The sequence below is a fragment of the Equus przewalskii genome, chromosome 16, assembly GCF_037783145.1.
Source record: "Equus przewalskii isolate Varuska chromosome 16, EquPr2, whole genome shotgun sequence".
Lineage (NCBI taxonomy): Eukaryota > Metazoa > Chordata > Mammalia > Perissodactyla > Equidae > Equus > Equus przewalskii.
In genome coordinates, this window is record NC_091846.1 from 18087330 (window position 1) to 18107233 (window position 19904).

At 40.5% G+C, this 19904-nt stretch overlaps 1 long non-coding RNA gene across 1 annotated transcript; it reads left to right on the forward strand.

Annotated features, from left to right (window-relative positions):
• Window positions 1–382: 382 nt before the first annotated feature.
• On the forward strand, window positions 383–19661 carry LOC139076329 (uncharacterized). Its single transcript, XR_011527791.1, has 2 exons — window positions 383–3715; window positions 18698–19661. It is a non-coding gene; the product is annotated as an uncharacterized lncRNA (long non-coding RNA).
• The last annotated feature ends 243 nt before the right edge of the window (window positions 19662–19904 follow it).

Genomic DNA, 19904 nt, shown 5'->3' on the forward strand with positions numbered 1-19904 from the left:
CCTCAAAAACCAAGAAATGCGTCAATACACTCTTGTGATTTACCGAAAGACTCTCTCTTTGCAAGTGATAAATCCCTGGCCATGTGTTGCTCTTGGTAAGCGCAGCTCTCAGGGAATGGTGGAGAATTAGTATTGCTTCCTACCTTCTGTGTGTGATAATAATGGGGTGAGGCTAATGCCATCTGTCATAAATCAAATATCCATGTATGTGGATACTTCTCTGGGTATTTTTTGCATTCTTTTCATAGGTTTATTTATTCCTGCACCAGTAACAAATATTTTAATTAGTAGAGCTTTACGATAAGTCTTAATATCTGGTAGGCTGTTTCATTTGCTTCACTTGGAGTGCCTTGGGCGTTCTTGGCTTTTGCTGTTCCACTTAGGTTTTAGAATCAACTTATATTTCTCAAACAGCAACTGGGAATGTAGGTAGGATTACTTTGAATCTATATATCAATCTTGGTAGAATTAATATCTTTATGATACTAAATAATCCAAATCGTGAACATGTTAAATTTTCCCTTCGTAATTAGGATAGTTTTAGTGTCCTTCAAAAATTTTTTATGATTTTCTCTATATAAAGTTAAGAAAACTTTGACATATTTATTCTTAAGAAACTTGTTCATAATGTAAATGGCATATATTTTTAATTACATTTTAAAATTATTTGTTGCTGTATATAGAAATGGAATTGATTTTTGTATGTCGATTAGATCTAAGCACTCAACTCACTTATTTCTAATAATTTTGCTTGAAGTTTTCTGTATAGATATTTATATTATTTGAGACTAGATATCAATTTTCTTTCTTTCTGTGCAATATATGTACCCTTTATTTCTTTTTCTTGTCTTAATATGCTGGCTAGGACATCTAGAAGAATGTTAACTAATAACAATGATAATGGATGCTTTTCTTAGTTCAGATTTTAAAGGTAACGTTCCCAACATTTCACCATTAAGAATTGTTTGTTGTAGATTTTCAGTAGACTATCAGAGAGGAAGTTCTTTTTGATTCTTATATGCTTAGTTATTAATTATGAATGTCTTCAATTTTATTAAATGACTTTCAGAATCTATTGAGATGATCATGTGGTTTTTCTCTTTTATTTATTAATGTGGCAAACGACATTTATAGTTTTTCTGATGATAAACCATCTTGCATTCCTAGGATAATCCTAAATTGATCACATTATTTCCTCTTTTGGTGTAAACCACTGGATTTAGTTTAGTTTTTCTATGTTGACTAGTGACCTTGCTAAATTTACCAGTTAATTCTAAACTTCTTGGATTCTTTTTGTAAACTTTATGTGTAGATTCAGTCACACAGTATGTGATTAATGACAGTTTTCTTTCTTCTTTTTATCCTTTCTGCCTTTATGGCACTGCTTAATGTTCACCCAGTACAATGTTACCGTGTTGAATACAAGTGGTGATAGTGGTTCCCCTTGTCTTTTTCCAAAATGTAGGGAGGGAGGTTTGTCAAAACAGTCCTGGTTTGTTAGGATTAATTTAAATCATGACTGAGTGTTCGATTTTATTACAGTTTTTGTTATCTGTTTAGATAGCCATATGGTCCCCCTCTCCCTTATTTGCTTAATGTGGAGAATTTCAAATGTCAACCTTGCATTCTTGAAATAAACTCAATGGTCATAATTTACATCTTCTTATATATCTCTTGATTTGACTTCCTAATATCTTATTTAGAATTTTTGCATTTGTGTTCATGAGAGAGATTGCCCTGTAACTTTCCTTTCTTTTAGTGCCTTTGTCAGGTTTTGGTAATAAGGTTATACCGAGCTCATGGAACATAGTCTCTCTTTTTCTGTTGTCTGAATTCATGTAAGATTGTTGTTACTTCTTCCTTAAATGTTTAGAAGAATTCCAAGTAAAACCAACTCACCTGGTGATGTGTTTGTAGGAAGGTTTTTCTTTTCTTAAGGAAGATTAGCCCTGAGCTAACTACTACCACTCATCCTCTTTTTGCTGAGGAAGACTGGCCCTGAGCTAATATCCATGCCCATCTTCCTCTGCTTTATATGTGGGATGCCTACCACAGCATGGCTTTTACCAAGTGGTGCCATGTCCGCACCTGGGATCCAAACCAGCGAACCCTGGGCCGCCGAGAAGCGGAACATGCGAATTTAACTGCTGCCCCACCCTGGGTAGACCCTTGTGGGAAGGTTTTAAATTACAGATTCAATTTTTAAAATAGATATAAGACTATTCATATGCTTCATTTCTTCCTGTGTCAGTTTTGATGAATTCTATTTTTCAAGGTATATGTCCATTTCATCTAAATTTATTGTCATAAAGTTGTTTTCCTTACTATCCTCTTATCTTTTCATAATGTCAGTGGACCTGGTATTAGTAATTTGTTTTCTCTTTTTCTTTGAGGAAGATTAGCCCTGCACTAACATCTGCTGCCAATCCTCCTCTTTTTGCTGAGGAAGACTGGCCCTGAGCTAACATCCATGCCCATCTTCCTCTACTTTATATGTGGGATGCCTGCCACAGCATGGCTTGACAAGCAGTGCGTAGGTCTGCACCCAGGATCCGAGCCAGCGAACCCTGGGCCGTCAAAGCAGAATGTGCAAACTTAACTGCTATGTCACCAGGCGGGCCCCTTTTTTTTCTTGATTGGTCTTGCTAAGAGTTATGGACTTTATTAGTCTTGTCAAAGAGCCTGTTTTTGACATGATTGATTATTTCATGTTAATTTTCTATTTCATTGATTTTTGCTCTATCTTTATTATTTCCCCTTCTACTTTCTTGGTATTTTATTTGCCCTTCTTTTTTTGCCTTCTAAAAGTGGGAGCTTATATCATTGATTTTCAGACTTTCTTCTTTTGTAATATATTCATTTAAATATGTTTATCTGTATTTCCACCTAAACAGACTTAGCTATATCCATGTTTTTATGTCGTATTTTCATTATCTTTTAATTCAAGGTATTTTTTAATTTCCATTGTGACTTCTTTTTTGACTCATGGATTATTTAGAAATGTATTTGCAAACATATGAAGATCTTCTTGTTATCTTTTTATTATTGATTTCAACCTTAATTCCACTGTAGCCAGAAAATATATATTGTATATTAATCCTTATATATTTGTTCATACTTGTTTTATGGGACAGCATATGGTCTATTTTAGTGAATGATCTCCTCTTTATACTTGAAAACAATGTGTTCGGTAGTTATTGGGTGCAGTGCTCTATGTATGTTAAAAGGATAAATATTGTTAAACTTATTCAAATCATCTGTAGTCATTCTGATTTTTGATCTGCACGTTGTATCAGCCAGTGAGAGATACTTGTTAAAATTTTGAACTAAGATTGTGGATTTGCTTATATTTTTATTTTTGTCAGTTTTTGCCTTATCTATTTTGAGGCTTTTTCTAGATATTTAAATTTTATCCATTATGATTTTTTGTTTGAACCATTAGTTACTTAGAAGTATGTTATTTGCATTTTTCCTATTAAAGTTTTTAGCAAGGGAGTGAGGCAATAAAGTGTTTCTTAAAAAGAATAATTGATGCTGAGGGTAGATTTCCTTCTGCCATGCCCCGTTGACATCCCTCTCTCTCTGTCTTCCTCCACAGTTGTAAAACTAAACCGTAGACTTACCAGTTAAGCCAATCAGTGATATGTGAACTACTGGCAGCACCAGTCACTTTGGTCTCGTGATGAATTAAGCTAAATCCTCACAGCATATTGAGGTACCATTCATATTGTTCACTTCTGTCCTTCTCTCTCAAAGCCCGGGTAGGTTACTTGGATTCTGTTGACTCTGACTGATTTTTGAATACTAGCCTATGACTCTAATCTCTAAGAGGTCTTGGTGTTTTATATGGTAGAGATAATCTGATTTCATTGACTGAAATGACCTCCTCTCAAAGTGAGGTATGGTACATAACCGCGTTAACAAGTATAAGCAAGTATGTCACATTGATTTCCAGCTTCCAATTTTTTGAGATTGTAAAATGCGAATCCTTTTTATCAGTGAATGTTGCAACATTCCTTCTGGATAGCTTCTTGAACAAAATGAGGCAGTTTTCTTGCTTGGTGGATATTCTGCTGTTTATAAAACCATCCGTAATCTGAAGCGTAAACTTAATGTAAAACTCAGTTTGGTTTATGTCCAATAGCTCCTGAGGAGTTTTCATAGAATTTTGGTGGTCGGCAAAGGAATTATTGGAATAAAAATATCACAGCTTCTGTGCTGTGTGCAGATACTTATTGAGCGTGATGAAGGAATTACTCTCTAACCGAGCACATGTTCTGAGCAATTAGGCCAAGTGCCAAAACCATTAAGGCTTAAATGCCAAGTGCCTGGAGGGAGGGTTCTGTTACGGGATTTAGCAACCAACCCCTGGCTCACTCACCAGAGGGTGGCACTCCATGCTTCCTGATAGCTGTGCCAGCCTGGCTGAGTCTCAGCAGCTGCCGCCCGGCCTCTGCTGGCTTCTAGGTACTCTCCCCAGGGCTGCCTCTGTCCCCGCCCTTCTTGCCCTTCTGCCCTCCATCTGCCTGCCACTTGAGCAGTGGGAGCACAGTCGGGGGTACCTTACGAGTTGAGTCATGACACCCAGCTGACACATTGCATTCACCTTTCCTATGCCTCCGCCCCCCACAGCCCCTTCTCCAGCTTGGCAGCTTCAAAGGAAAGGGTTGCCAATTCCTGTTTCATAACATTTCAGGGGCTCCATTCTGAGGCTTCTGGAGGATCCTGGCGCTCAAGGACACTGGGCTTTGGCGTGGGCTAGGGAGACCCACTCAGGACATTCTGGACATCCAGGCGCCCCTGGCCTGCGCCCAGGAAGACCTGGGGGAACAAGAGTAGCCTTTGTAACTCCCAAATTTTATCAGGATGAGCTGAAGTCTGGTTCTGTCATTTCTCCGTCCTGCCCTGTCCCACAACCCACCCCTCCCCCGCCAAAAAAAAAAACCAGTATAGTGCAATATCTTAACAATTTGACTTTTATCCAGAACTGAGGCTCTTTATTTATGAGAGCTAAGCATTTGGTCCAAGATTTTCTAATTCTCTCTGTGGGAACTTGAAGCAGCACCCGCCTTCCCGAGCTCCCACAGAAGAAGCAGATGGGGCTCTTGGCGAGGTTCTGCAGTCCAGGGCTTGGACAGGTTGAGAGTTCTATTTGCCAGGCTGAATTGCTTGTAATTAAAAAGCTTATCCTCCTCCTTTTTTGCACTTCTGAACTTATCTGAGGAATCGAGAGAGTATTTAATCATGCACAGAAATGAATCTGTCCATATAAGTGAAATCTGCATTTGAAGTCAGGGGCTTAGCCTCGGAGGTGAGCCCTGCAGGCTGGTTGCGCGATGGGCCCCGTCGGTGTTCTGTGCACAGGTCGGGGCTGGGGTATGCGACCCTCTTCTCTCTCCTCCCTCCTCTATCCCCTGTCTCCATCTCCATGCCTAAAATAAACACTTCTGGACTGTGGATTCTGAAGCCGGTTTTGGGTCTTGTTAGCGAAGCTAACTGACACCAGATTGTTACCGTTTATCTGCTTTCTAATACTGAAAAGAAAATAACTCATTAGTCCTGACATTTTAATGTGCAAGCGTTCTGAGACAAAACTTAACTCTGCTCCTTCCAGACGAAGTTGTGCTAATTGCCAGGTTGAGTGCATGTGAGAAATGAGAACAGAGAGGCATGACCACTTGTGGCTCTTGGGGTAATAAGAACTCAGAGTTATTTTCAGAAATAACTGATTTTTCTGAAATATTTTCCAAAGAAGGTGAGTAGCTGAGATTTTCTCCCTTTAGGAGCTCTTATATAAGGCACTGGCAATTTTAGGGGTGGAAACGGAGGTGCAGTAACAGGAAGTGTTGTAGTTGGTGCACCACCTGTGAGGGAAGAAGAGCATTATCTTTCTGTGTGTTATGGTGAGAGAGTTTACTGAGTCTAAGCAGAGCCTGGTCGTGTGCATACTTCCTGGAGATGGGGGGAAGATGTGACTTGGAGGGCTCCCTGACAGGTTGGCAGGAGCTTTTGCTGTTGCTTGGGGTTACTTACCCCTGGAGTCATTCTCAGATTCTTAGATTTCCCAGTCACACAAGCAGATAGCTCCAATTCCAACTCTGAGTTCTGCCATGAAGGCAACCAAGCATGAAAAGTGCCAGTTGTACAGCTTGTTGGGTAGCCGTGGCAGGCTGAACTTTGGAGACAGCTAAGGGACAAAAAAGATCTTTCCTTAGAAAATAGAGCTTTATCTTCCAAGATGGAGACTCTGCAGCAGGAGATGAGACCTGGTTGCCATTAGTGAATCCTAACTCTGAGCCATCATTGCACAAGAGCAGCCACAAGCAGCGGATTTCACAGGTTGTTCAGAGGGTCCATTAAGTATCCAGGTGTTCCTTCTATCTAGGTGGCACAGTCAGGCACTCTCAGATCACTCCCGCTCACATTCATTTATGCAATTGCGTTTTCTTGCAGTTTAACACTCGTGTCTCTGTCTCTCTCTTACACTCGCACACAATGAGATTTAGAAACCCATTTTAATGAGGCAATTATATTTTACCTCTATTATGTGCAATTATCCACTCACTTAAATTGCCTCAGCTGGAGCGCCTGGTGTTGATGTCTCACTAGCACTCACTTGCGGGCCCCTGGGGGCAGCTGGGTGGCCAGGCCTGGAACACTGACACTCCTGCTGCCCCTGCTGCTCTCCACAGGTGGCGTAGTGCTGCCACAGGGCAGGCACAATTGCAATTTCTGGCCCACCCAGTGGAGCTCTTGATTGCTGTGTGGGTGGCCTAAATCTTTCTCATCTGCCTTGCTCTGCTGGCAGGGTTGTTTATCTGGGCCCCAGAGCCCCAGGTAGCCTTCTAGCTTGGAAGGGCCAGAAAAAGAAACTTGGTCTGATGTTTTTTATTTTTAGTCATCTAGGTTCTAGGTGCCTAGGGGTGGGGCTGGAAGGCAGAGGCTCCTGTATACCCACCCTAACTTTGCAGTTAAGTCCCAGTGGTTGCTTTCCAAAAGAAAGTTTTAATTATGAGATATCTACTTCATTCAAAGTAATGTATCTAATTTATATGGCAGCACAAAGCATAACAAGGCAGTTACCTATGGACTTACCACCCACCTTAGTAACTAGAATATTCCCAATACTTTTGCATCTACCTGTGGTATTTATCCCACCCTTGCTTACCCTCGGAGGGAACCATTTGCTTGAATTTTGTCCTTAGCTTTCACTTGATTTTTGAAAAAGTTTTATCACATATGTATGTATTCCTATTCATTATTTGTTGGTTTTTCTTCCTTTTGTTGGTGTGGTGTCATTCTATAGGTAGCTTTCTTTAATTAACTCTTCTCTGCTCAGTGTAATGTTAAAGATTCATCTCTGCAACTGGATAGAGCTGTGGTTCATTCATCTTCACTGCTGCACAATATCCCATTGTGTGTCAAGTTATTTATCCATCCTCCTGTCAAATGAACTTGTTGGCTTTTCTAGATTTTTTGTTTTGTTTTGCATTATGAACAACACTTTCATACCATTTCTGTGTATGCACACTAGCTCAAATGCATGAGAATTTCTCTACCTTGGAGTGGAATTTCTGGGTTGTAGAGTATGAGAATATTCAAGATTATAAGAGAGTGCCAAATTGTTTTCCAAAATGGTTGAACCAACTCATAGCCCCTCCAGCCAGGCAGCACCTTTGGCAATTTTCCAGATTCCCACAGTATTCTGTGTCTAATGTAACATAATGGTTAAGAGCATTATTTGGATATGAATTCCAGATGTTGGCTGTGGGACCTTGGAAAAATTAGGGGCTCCCTCTAAACCTTAGTTTTCTCATCCATAAAGTGAGGGGAAATACTTGAGTACATATAGTACCTAATATCTAATGGTCACATTGGCAAGCTCCTTGCCTTACAAAAATGCAGCATCCCCCAGCAACCAAGTGCCTTAACGCTGCCAGGTACGGCTAGCCAAACTTCCTTGTGCTGCTGTTTAGGATATTTGCTACTTAGTACCGTTCACGATTTAACTCTGTCCTGCAAAGAAAATGAGAAATCAGTAAGATATCAGAAGGTATAAACATTTTCTGGTTTGTATTACGTGGTAATTAGGTAATTTACCTAATTAACACCCACCACTGTTGCTGTTATCTTGTACATATTAGAAGGATTTTCTCTTTGGGCTGTCAGTGGAATGCCATTGCCCTCAGAGCCCCATAAGACAGCCCAAGCTACACCAAGACTCCCTTACATTGATGGGGTTGCCCTTAGAGACAATAAATAGTGATGCTAGGAGCAGTAACATTAGTATAGGGTTTTCACAAAGCTTATTCCTGTTTGGCCTGTCATTTGTCTCTCCACTGAGGTCCTCAAAGTTAAATGTTATTTCTATTCCCATTTGTACATATAAAGAAACTGAGTGTTAGAGACAATTAAGTGACTTGTCTTATGTAAGTGACAGAAGCTTGACTGAACCCCAAATCTTCTGTCACTGGATCCAGTCCTTTTTTCCCCGCTACTTCACCTTGTCTTACTGTATTATGCTCTATAGTGTGTGTTTATTCATTTTTCCTTTCTATGTTATTTAATATAATCTGCTTGATTATGTTAAAAATAAGAAAAAGTCCATTTTGTCTCTAGAAGTAGATATAGCCATTAGTTAGAATACTGAACAAAGTTCACTGTCAAAGTTGCTTTAAGAGGAACAGTTCAAGAATTAATTGTGAAAGACTAATTCATAATGAAAAAGGCTTACGATCACAGGCTTTAATTTCTTCCAATCAATTTGTAATTACTGAAAATTTTAGTAATAACTGAAGTAAGTAGTTACTATACTCTTTATGGCTGGGAGGCTTTTTCACAAGAGCTTCTGCCTCATTGTCTTCTTGTTTCTACAAGACCTCACTTGATAGTATTAATCGTCTTTTGAGTGTTCACTTTCACTAAAAAACATTCTGCATTCTCTGGGGCTCAAGCATTAGCTTCTCCTCCTTAACTGCTCCTCATGTCATAAGTAGCAGCAGTTCAAATCAGTGCGGGCACAGGTAAGGCTATGCTGCACACTGCCACCACCCCCACAGTCAAGCAAGAAGAAGGTACGGCTACCGCTTGGGGTCGCTCACACGAGGTTGACTGGTGAGAACCACCGGATTCCCAACATCTCGTGGGCAATGCTCTGAGTATCACTCAGCAGACAACAGATCAACAGATCTGTTAGATCTTATTTCCCACAGATACTGAAAGGCGCTTACCACACTCAAGTCGCACTGCAAGATTTCCAAGCACTTCTTTGTGTCCCACCATCTTGATGTTGGATAAGACCAGCCAGGTGTGTTTGTCCCAGTGGTACTGAGATGGAGTTATATGTGGGGTGAGCCTCAGCCTTTCCCCAGGTCTCCCCAGTGAGACCCTGCCTTGCTGCTCACTCCTGTCGCTTGGTCATCACAGCGAGCTTGTGACTGGACCCTGGAGCACAGAGTTGAGAAATTGCATGGGTCCAGGTTTTGGCCTCTGCAGGAGACCAGTCATGCTTTCACCCCCGATTTGGGCTACTCCCTTGGGGGAGTAAATTTAACCCCACTGGCCCTTTCTTTCCTTCCAGACATGGTTCCTGCCCTCAGGGAGCTTGTAGCCTTTATTTCCTCAGCTCTGCATTATGAGGGAGGAGTTGGCCCTCACTTTGGGCTCTTTGCAGGGACACCAGCCCCTGAATATTAGTTGAACTGGCTTGGTCGTTGAAATTCAGAGGCGTTCTCAATAAGCACCTGAAATAGACATTCCTAAAGTTACTCTCTGGCATGGTGGTGTTACATCATTTATCATCTGTCTTGGCTCAGGGACCCTCTGCGACTCCCCTTCCTGGCCTGAGAGCTCAGTTCTTAACCTGTTACAGACAATTCAAATAAACAAGCATTTGACTCACCTGTGGTCTCCTTGAAAATCTGAAAAACACCCCTCTTCCACTTGCCTTGGGCTCTTGTGCCACTGCTGGGGAACTGAAGGGTTTTCCTAAGCATCCAATTCCTCCAGCTAGAGGCTCTAGTCCCAGAGCAGTTACCAGCTGGTAAGGACTGCACTCCTGTCGCTGTCCTGAGGACTGTCTTCCTTCTAAACATCTGCCATTTTGGATCACCAATTTCGGGCCAGGCAATTTGTATATTTTATGTCTCACCCTCACATCAGTCCCGCAAGGCAGACATCAGTATTGCTGTTTTTCAGATGAGAATCAGGAGGGCCTGAGCCATTGAGGGACTTTCCCCAGTGGCAGAGCAGGGATCAAAGCCAGTTCTATCCACCCTCTGCTCTTCTTAACTCTCCACTCTCCCTCCATCCTAATGCCAGGAATGGAAAAACAGCAAACCTGTCTCCAAGGCAACCACAGGAAGGAGACTGGTCTTCCCAGGGTGCAGCTCATTTGGGATATTTACATATACTTGTTTCTTGGGAAGAGGCTTAGGCCTGGATTGAAGTAGCAATGCACACTTTCCAGATGGCCCTCCTCGGCTGTTTGAAGGGAGAGCGCTTCGTATGATCTGGATTCCCCTAACAGTGAGAGCCTTGAGCACTGGACATTGTTTGTGAGGCTTCTGACAGAAAGAGATTTTTATGCCATTTATACATTTTTCCATTAACGACCAAAGAAGCTGGGACACCATGATTTTTAATAATTAGAAGTTGATTATCTGTTTCTACTTCTGCTTTGATTACAACAGGAGGAAAACAAAATACCACAAAAACTCTGAACTGAAGATTATCTGATTTTAGATAGGCAGTACCAGTCAGTAGAAGAGCTGGGCCACTATCAGTTATCATTAGAGTAGTCAAGGGAATGTAGAAATTCTGCACCAGCCTGACTTCGATCAGCATTCTTTCAAAGCTGGGAGTTTTGTGGAAATAGGTTCATTCTTTCCTATGACTTAAGTTCCATCCACTTAATAATCAACTGCTTATTTAAAAGTGAATACAGTCCTTAGAATAAGAAATGCTGTGTTAGCCTGTGTAAAACCTATCATGCTATTCTCAATTAGTCCAGATGGAAATGGAAATTATAAATCTACTGACATTTTTGTTTGCCCCATGATATCTAACTATTGGCTGAAATGAACCCAAAAATTAATCACACAAGAGAACATGAAGGCTGTGAGAAGGTTGGGTCGATTAGTGTAAAGTGGCTGGGTGGAAAGCCACCTGTGTGTGGTATGTGCTGGGTGCCCAGGCTCCAGAGCGGTCCCCTATTTCACAGAGCAGGATGATCTATTTGTAGGGAATGGCCCAGCCAGTGGCCTCCCTGTCTGTATTAATAGGACAAATAAGAGCATGCTATTTCTAGAATGACCACCATGAGCCCCAGGTTCACATCTGCCAAAGGAGACTAGTTGTAACTTTCAAAGTCTTCTGTGTTATCTATTCTCTCCCAAACTTCATATAATTTTATAACTTTATAAATGTAATGTACATTTTGAAGGCTTCTTTTTGCTGGTAGAAAGTAATTTTTTATAAATTGTTAGGCCAATAGTTTCTGGTGTTCAGGACAGCATATAAGATACTCATTAAATGTGGTTTTGAAGAAATCTGAGAACTATATTTAGCATTTGGTACAACTTACATTATGCTCAAAGCTCTTCTATTTGATTTGTGGTCGTAGATATTAACAAATTTCTTTTCACTTCTATGGATTTTTATACTGGTTTCTTTGTAAATCTTGTCTATAATTATTTTACTTTTATCAGTGGTTTAGGGCAAACTTCAATATTTTTACATCTAGGTAGTTTACAAAGAGGCAAAATTTGCAAAGGTCATATTTTTACATTATTGCAAAATCAATGTGATTATATTCAGAAAATTCCAAGGGAATGAGATTGCAAATTCATTGTAATGATTACATAAAATAGAGGTTACCAAAATGCAAAGCCACAATAATGACATTAAAATATCAACACTCAGACAAGGGAATATGCGTTTCCATTGCTTTCCCAGCCCTGGAGGGAAGCTCTGCTTTTTGCTGAGAGGCCTTCAGGTGTAATGGTTGGGTGCATGGTCTCTGGAGCTGAGGCCTTGGTGTCCCGTCCTATCTCTATCATCTGTTACCTAAGGCGCATTACCCTGGGAAAGTAATGTATCCTTTTTGTGCCTCATTGGTAAGATGGAGATAATGGTTTTGTGACTCAAATAAACTAAGACACATAAATATTGCAAAATAATGCAGGGCACACAATTAGCATTCATTGGATATTAGCTGTTCTTATTTTCATTATAGTTACATTGCTGAAATTTAGATTCGAGACAAAGAAAAAAACACACACAACTCGATTGTCTCTACCCACTTAGTCCTAGGTATAAAGGAAAAAGTTCTAAGTGGAGAATGAGGACATCTGGGTTCTGGTCCTGGCTTTGCCACATTAGCTTTGTGACCCTATAATGAATCTGGGAGCTTGGTTTCCTCATCACTAAAACAAGAGGGTTGAACTGGAGGCTCCCTGTTCCCATTCACCTCTACCATCCTAAGATCATGCTCAGGTGGCTCAAAAAACCCTAATAACTTATTTTTTAATGTAGTATTACATTTTAAATACATCAAAACAAAACAAAACATCCAGATGCCAGCTGAAGTGAAAGCTGGAAATATTCTAAAACAATCTTTTCAGAGAGACTTCTCAAAGATGTTTTTTCGGCAAAATTCTGATCAACAAAGAGTTGGGAAAATATGACTATATTTATAAAGCTAAAGAAAACAACTGCAAGAGAATGGTAATATCAGCTCTTTTATTCTAGTGTCTGCCTTTGTTTCTAGGAACTATTAGATGAAAAAATGGGCAGAGGAAGGAGGAGGAGGAGGAAGAGGCAGTGAGGGGGCAGGAGAAATAAAGTACATCTTGTGTGTCATGTGTGGTTATTTTAAGAAAATATATTCTGATCAATTTTATTCAAAGAATAAATCAACAAACACCCAGTAGCAATCTGCCCCAAGATTTTTTTTCCAATATAGACCTAATCAAAATAATCAGGTTGTGTCAAAAAAGTTTCCAGTAAAATGGCAGTCTCTAGCTTTTCCAATGTTATTGTTAAATATTAGCCAGTCTGGGGTTGCATAGTCCTCTTGCTTGGTAATGTTAGCTAAGTAAATACTAATACTGTGCACTTTTCCCTCGGAAAAATGAAGGCGCAAGATGTAACAAATGTTTTGCAGCCTTATTACAAATATTTTGTGAATGAATCAGAGAAATTAAAGATGAAAAAGCCCACTAACTCAGCCGGTACCCTGATGTCTCCTGCTGTATACTTTTAAGTGGTTTGTCTGGTCTAGTTTTTAGTGACTCAGATTATAGGGAATTTACCACTTCCCTCAAAGCTACTTTCCTAGTGGAGACTCTCTAGCCTGCTAGGAAAGTTTGTCAAATTCCCCTTGCTTTGTTTAATTTTCTCATTAATCTCATTTGATTTAGCTTATTTAATTGCTTATCTTTAGAGTCTTGAGATTCTTCATTGTTTTCTACGTGTGTTTTATGTTTCTTTCTTTTCATTCAACCTTTCTCTCTTTAGTTGTTGCCGGGAAGAAAGCAAACAAATATTTTTTGCTTGTGGATAGGTGAGCAGTAACCTTTGGTTCCATTCAATGAATTAACAACAACAGCAACAACAACATGAATCAATCACTTACTATGTCAGGTGTTGGGCTAAATACTTTCTGTACATTATTATCTCATTTGTCAAGCACCTACTGTTTGCCAGACACCAGGAATGCAAAGTTAAATATGATCCTGTAATTGTTGTCAAAGAGCTTATAATGTACTGAGGGAGACAAGCATTCAAACCAATAATGTCAACATAGCATGCTCAGGGCAAGAGGATCCACTCCAGCAATGAAGAGGAAGGGGCAAGGGCGGAGGTCAGGTGCAGTGGGAGGGTGATATCCCAGGTAAAGTGAACTCTAGGCTGAATGCTTAAAGAGTTAGAAGGGGAGCGTGGAATTGGAAAAGATGGTTGTTCAAGAAATTACATAGAGTTCAGTCTTATTAAGTTGAAAAACATTGTTAGGAGATAAGGTAGGCCAGGGTCAGATTATGGGAAGCTCTGTACTACTTGCTGGGAAACTTAGACTTTGTTCTGGATTTAAAATAGAGGAGTGACATGGCTGCCATATGGATAACATACAGGAGTGAAGGCAGAGAGACTGTGACCGTGGCATCTGTCCTGATGAGAGATGATGAGTGTTGGGATTCCAGGGTCAGGTTAGCTCTTCTTGGCTGGAGTATCTTTAAGGCCTTCTGTCTCCCTTGACCCTAAGTAGTTGGGAAGTTACTTACCTTCTGAATCTCTGAATGGAAGTTCCCGGTACCTTGGTACTGAAGAGTGGATAGTGAGGAACACATGTTTGCTGCAGCCAGGGGGGTTCTGTCAGTTGGTGGTTATTTACTGACAACTGTCTAACAACTTCTGAGGAAGACTAACTTTCTCTTAATAGCATAGGTGGGGAGTGATGGGAGAGAGACAAGAACTACCACTTTCTGAATATCCGCTCTGTGCAAAGCCCAGGCTATGGGCATTAGCGTTTATTGTATCAACAAGGTGGCAGCAGAGAGTCAAACTTCTGAGAGTTAAATCCTAACCAACACAGAATGGGAAGTAACCTCTTGCATAAGTGATCCTAAGAGATGAGTTGTTTATATTTTCCTCCCAGCCTAAAAATAATAGATGATAAAAGAGGGCTAAGACTTGAAGTCAATAGATTTGATACATATCCAATTTGGTTATGGTGATTATGGTGTATCCTCAGGATAGAAATGGCACTAAAGGAAGCTGTAATTGGATTAATTATATTGTAACAGTCTTGTCTGAAGTAATGTGCTCATAAAAGGTAATGTCTGCCTTGAGTCTAGAAAAAGCAGGATAGGGCAAAAGGCTTCAACCAACATTCTCCAAGGAAAGGAGTGACTGATGTATTTATCACCATTATTGGATTTCTGAGTGTCTAGAAACACATCAGAATTTCATGCAGCTTGGATGAAATAGTCCTCTCAATTATTGAACACTTTTCCTCAAAATTTGAGCTTATCAAATAATCTCCTTTGTATCAACAGAGCCAGAACGGTATAGTGGTAAACTGGGCTCTGCCTTCAGACCCCTGGGTTGGTATCTTGGCTCTGACACTTACAAGCTGTGTGTATTAGCTATCTATTGATACACAACAAATTACCCCAAACATACTAGATCAAAACAATAAACATTTATTGTTTCACAGTTTCTGTAGGTCAGAGATTTAGAAGTGGCTTAGTGGGGCACTTCTGGCTCAGGGTCTATCATATGGTTGCTGTCATCTGAAGGTTTGACTGAGGAAGGAGGACCCACTTCCAGGGTGGTTCACTTTCATGGGGGGGTACACTGGTACTGGTTGTTGGTCCTCTCATGGGAACCTCTCCACAGGCTGCCTGAGAGTCCTCAAGACGTGACGACTGGCTTCTGCTAGAGTGAGCAATCCAAGAGAGAGCCAAGAAGAAGGGGCAATGTCTTTTATCCTTGCCTAGGAAGCATAGGCCATCACTTCCACCGCATTCTGTTCCTTACAATTGAATCTCTAACTCTGATTCAAATTAAGGAAGGAGGAGAATTATACTCTACTCTTTGAAGAGAGGTGTTTTGAAGAATTGTGCACACAATTTTACACTATCACCCTGTGTGACCTTGAGTGATTTATTTAAAATCTCTGTACTCCAGTTTCTTTGTCAGTAAAAAGGAAATAATATTAGTATCTGCCTTATAGAGTTGTTGTAAGAGTAAAATGGATTAGTGTAAACACCTTAAAACAGTGCAGGATACGTAATAAGTGCTCACTGAGTATTAGCAATTGTTATGCCGATTACTAACTCTGTTCCAGACCTCTTTGGCCTGTAATGGAGCTAATCTGTAGGCAAGAAGAATACATGCTGGCGTCAGTCATGGGCTTCCCTTTAATTGACCATTCCTATGAGCAACAGAGTTATCTCCACACCCTCCTGTTGGTTTTTGATGAACCTGGATACTGTTCTTGCCTAGGCTGGGGATCCAGGCAGCCTGTTTTCTTCCTTGTTATAAAGCCTCCTTATTCTTTTCTCACCAGAGGAAGTGTCTGGAAAGGTGCCAGCCAGACTATGTGACTTCTCAGGTTCAGTGGCATGGAGGTGAGGAAGACCAAAGGCACCAAGCGTCCTGCTGAAATCAGAGATATAAATCTCAGCTGAGCCATCAGCAGCCATCCAAGAACCCTTGAATACATCCTTTCTGATTCTTAGAGTGGCTTCGTTGAGCAATGGCCTCTCCAGGGCTCTGTCCTTAAGTCGCCTCAGAAAGCTGTGTCTCTGACATCATAGGAAAGAGATCCAGGGTCAGAAATCACTTCAGAATCCCCACCACGGTACCACCTCTGAGAATTGAGCTGTCAGGCACAAATATTGCAGGAATGTTCAAGAATATGGCTACCAAATAGTCCTTAGAGATATTATCCTAGATTAAATAAAATAATAAATATTTATTAGGTGCCTACCATGAGCAAGTCACAGTATTTCCTAAATTGTCAGAAACTTTCTCATGGCCAAAAATGAACAGAATTTTAACCCATGTAGGATCTTAGGGCTATTAATTACCATCTGCTGCAGTCAAAATTCACAGTGATAGTCCAAGAACACGTGTCAGGAAGTTGAATGAGGAGAAAGCTTTGAATTTTTACTTAAAAATCCATTGGATTCAGAGCAGAAACCAGAATCACTGCCTGCTCCTCACAGTTCCAGCCCTCACACTAGCAAACTTGCCTTCAAAAAGAGAAAAGAAGAAATTTGATAGGGTGTCTGAATCTATCAAGTCTTGTTATCTCACCAAATTACAGTTAAAAATTCAGAACTTTGCTTTTGAGTGTATAATGCAACACAGTGGCTGATTCCATGGAAGGCAAGACCACCAGGAAGCACAAATGTCACTCTCTGACATGCATGCCTTGGTGGCTGACCTTTCCCTGAAAGAAATGTTTCTTCCATTCAAAGGCAGTATCCAGGGTGAAGTAATTTACAGATTTTAATACAACACATGAAAATCACTATTTCTGGCCAGGAATCCATATTAATATGAAAGAAATGAGAAAAGAGACCCCACACTTTCTCAAGGCGTTACACTTTCAGCTAACTTAACAGAAGACCCAGCTTCAGGATCAATATTTGGACATTTTATGTACACTCGATTACTTAGGGAGGTCTGAGTATATGTGGATGTAGAATATTACGATCAAGTTATAGCACATATTTTTCAGGCAAAATTGGCCTTTTTAAAGTGGATTACAAACCATCTAATTTCTCCTTGTGTTTATTCCTATGAAAGAATGCCACACAAGGAACCAGGCAGAGAAACAAAGATAAGAGCCTTTTCCTTGCACAAAAGTCCGCACAAGAAAAGGCGGATGGCTCTCAGCACCATGCACAGATGCGTGGCTGTGAACCACATACCCTGCTTTTCTTCTTGGAAAATGGTCCCCAATTAGCCTAGGACACGAAGTGAACTGCCGCTAAGTAAGTAAAGCGGTCATTACTGTCTGCAACAGTGAATGCCATTGAGTTATATCAGCGATTCTGAATTCTTTCTCCTCCAAGGGCCTCATTTGGCCTCTAAACCTCTTTCACAGCTCCTCCTCCCCCTCTTAAAAATGTTTCCTATTCACTGTGAGGCTCTCATCCAAGGAAAATAGATGGCGGTGAAGGAGCTGGAGGGTGGGGACAGGACGCAGAGGGGAGCAGTTTTAGAGAAGAGAAGAGGAGGTGAGGCTGCTCCCACATAATCCACGGACGCTTAGGAGAGGGTCGGAAGATTCTTTGGGCAAGCATTTAGGTCCAAACGCTCCTCCCTATTCACTGGAACGTACAAATTCAGTTGACCGGTTAAAGAGAAGTTTTAAAAAAAATTAAGTTTTTTTTCCCCTGAAAATATGAAATGACTTTGTATGGTAGAAAAAAGTGGTCGCTAATGAGGAGGACATTTTTTTCCAGAATGAGAAGCTAAACGGCTGTAATAGAACTATTTCATATTTTAGATGCAGTCTGCGATAGCTGAATAAGCTTCTTATTTTGACTCGCAGCTTCACACAATGCAGGCTTTCATCACATGAAGAGCCACAGCAGAGAGTTTTAGGCCATTTTCTCTCTTTATTCATTTTCTAAGCCTCATCCATCCCCCACTCCGTCCCCCCATTTCCTCTGTCTGGGTTTGAATAGCTGAAGTGTGCCCACAATATGTGTGTAGTAGACACATTGTTACCTCCCTTTGACCAAAAGCACCTGGCAGGGTCATCGGCCTCCCAAGTGCCCCCATGGAGTCTGGCTTAACTCTTTAAGTGACAAATTTCCAAATATATTTTTGCAATAAATTTAACAAATATTGGAAATAGTCTAACAAACTATTTTAACAAATGCTTCGGAAAGAAAATAAAGCCTGTCATATTTTGTTAAGTTTTATAATGTCCTTTCTACTTTTCCTCTCTTCTTGTCTCCTTTTCCCTTGGGTTCCTAACATTAAGATGTGAGTTTCTTCTTCCCCAGCTGAATCAGTGGGAGACTGGATTGTTAATTGCTTTTAAATCTAAGTCTGAAAATATCTACAGACTTTGTGGTCACAAAACAACCAACCGCACATATTTGGTAAAGGAAAAAAACAGTACCAATTATATAGCAAAGCATAAGAATAATCAAATGCTTTGTATTTCTAGAAATCTTGTTCATCTCAAGAGGCCAGAGGACTGTCAGAGTGAAGTCTTCAGATTTCTGCTTCTAGCCAAGATGGAGTAACACGACTGGATGTACCCTTCTGACTGAAACAACCCAAAATCCAAAAAACTTTATGAAATAATAGTTTCAAGATACTGGACAATGGGCAGCTTGGAATAACCCAAAACAGATGCAGATTTATTTTAGTTAGAAGGTGTAGTTTGGGCCATAAGCAAATGAGTTTAGTTTCTTACTTGGTGTGGATGTAGAATGTTGGATGTGCTGGTTGTGTACACTGTGGGTACCTCCACTCTTGTCTGGATCAGACTAGAGCCCTCCCCCAGTGCCGTGTGCCAAGGTTCTGCAGGAAGGACACGAGAAATGGGTTTTGGTGAGGACAACCCTCAGTCTCTGCTTCATTTTCATCTGGACTGAATCTTACAACAGAATCTGAGCTTAATGAAGAAAGGACTGGACCTGTCCTTGAACATGAGCATGAGCTGATTGTGTTTGGAGCCACGGGGGCAGAAGGGAACCATAGAAAGTCTGGGAGCTGCCTCCTTCTTCCCATCACTGCAGGGCAAGTGACCGTCTTCATAATTCCTGGACCAGACTGCAGTCTATGGCTTCCTTTCTCCTTTAGGATATACTGATGGGTAGGTTAAAGACTGAGGTGTTAAATCCTGATTTTAATAATAAGTGCAGTTTGTGAGGGGGCCTCTAGAGTGCTGCTGATGTCCTGTTTCTTGATCTGGATGATGGTTCCACAGTGTGTTCACTGTGTTCATCCAGCTCTACGTTGATGATTATGAACTTTTCTCTATGTATATTATAGTTCAGTAAAAAGTTATAAAAATAAGCATAGTGGTCCACATTCATTACGTCTTTCTTTTAACTGCCGCTGTTTTGATCTAATTATTATTTTGTTATAGAAGAATGTATAATAAAGCGTGAGTACTGATTATACCTCACTTTTTTAATGGTGATCCTAGAGACCTTACATGTTTTCAGATAACAAAAAGGAGTTCAGTTTCTGCATTCCTGCAGGTGGAGACAAAGCGATATCATTCAATCCTATGCCCTTTGTTAGGAAACCTTTACTTCTCAAAAAGGAATAAGTATTCTCACTGACAAGAGCGTGGTGGCCATTGGGCTAATAAGATGGCATTATTTAGAAATTTACTGATGTTCAGCAACATAAAAGCCTGG